The following is a 1,471-nucleotide window of genomic DNA, read 5'->3' on the forward strand; positions in this document are numbered from 1 at the left end:
ATCTTTAGCTCCTCCAATTTTGAACCTAGTCTGTCATTTGACACATATAATTCCTTTGTATTTTCAAAGTGATCAGAGTTTTCAAATCTAAAAGAAAAATAAATGTCAGGGTTAGAATTGGAACAAAAATCAAATAAATTTCATTTTGAAGACATAAAAGCGAAACTGTCCTTATTTTTATTTTCAGTGTCCAATGCATGCATGCTGTTATATAGCTACTACTGTCTCCATTTTGTTGCAATTAGGTACTTGATATAATGACAGTTAGCATCAGTAAAAGCGACGGGTTCAGATCGCAAAAAGTATAATTTTTACACCAACAGTTCCTAGGATAAAAATTCATATTAGCTTGTGTATCTGCATGATGTAGTAGGTACTCTAGTAGTAGTTTACACATTTTTCTATATTAAAATTTATATTTTTACAAGCGTGTGATATTTACAGCATGATATAGTTTATTTTTAGTCGAACTTGTTGATTAGACTATTAAAAAAATAATGTACAATACTTATTTTTTATTTGTTTAAATTCTAATTACATAAGCATCAAATTATTCATTAATTAAAGTAAAATAAACAAACTATATACTAATAAAAAATATTTACGAAATATACAAAATGAAAAACAAAAACAAATAATATTGTTCTACTAATGAAATTAAAAAAAAAAGCAATCAACATGCAATGTATATATGACCCCGACGTGATTCGAACACGCAACTTTCCGATTTACAGTCAGACGCGCTACCATTGCGCCACGGAGTCTGTACATTCTGTGACAAAAATTGTGAACAGGTTAAGCGAATCCGAGCGGTTTTATGGTTGTTTTGGTGAATTAACTGGTAAAATACAAAATGTTTTTAACTGTCATTATTTCGATTTAGAGCTGTTGCTAGGAAAATAATAATAGGGGTTACAAGTTTACGTTTAATCAAAAAGAAATCTCATGGATAAATTACACAAAATTTCATTTAGGGTCTAAAATCAAATTATACTGTGCCCGTAGAAGAGATTGAATACATCTCTTTTTACGGAAGACATCAATAAATTGATAATTTTTAGTGAATCACAGTGACTTAAAAATATTCTGATGATGATATTTATTTTACCTATACAAAGGTTGTGACGTGAAAATATATTCAACCTAACGTTTCCATATTATATAGGCATTATACTTTCCCTTGCTATGTAATTTATCAAACCGGTGAAATGTTTAAGAAAAAATATATGAATGTATTTTTTACATATTTAATTTGACATAAAAACACATTTCATTCATTTACTAGCTCGGTGAATGGTGTATATTGATAGATCTTAGACCCAGTACAAGTAAATACATCGTGACAATTTAAACTGTCAATGTATTAGGGATGTATTTTATCTCGAGGAGAGATAGAGCCTGGTATAATTCAGTCAGACTGAGAGCGCAGGTATAATAATAGTATCGTGGTACACTCGAGTATGCAAGCTTA

The 1,471-nt window shown here is 29.4% G+C and overlaps 1 non-coding gene across 1 annotated transcript; it reads right to left on the bottom strand.

Annotated features, from left to right (window-relative positions):
- Positions 1-692: 692 nt before the first annotated feature.
- Positions 693-764, bottom strand: TRNAY-GUA (transfer RNA tyrosine (anticodon GUA)). Its single transcript has one exon. It is a non-coding gene; the product is annotated as a tRNA-Tyr (tRNA).
- Positions 765-1,471: the final 707 nt, after the last annotated feature.

The sequence above is a fragment of the Epargyreus clarus genome, unplaced genomic scaffold, assembly GCF_041222505.1.
Source record: "Epargyreus clarus isolate Ecla_fem2 unplaced genomic scaffold, WU_Ecla_fem_2.2 ptg000007l, whole genome shotgun sequence".
Lineage (NCBI taxonomy): Eukaryota > Metazoa > Arthropoda > Insecta > Lepidoptera > Hesperiidae > Epargyreus > Epargyreus clarus.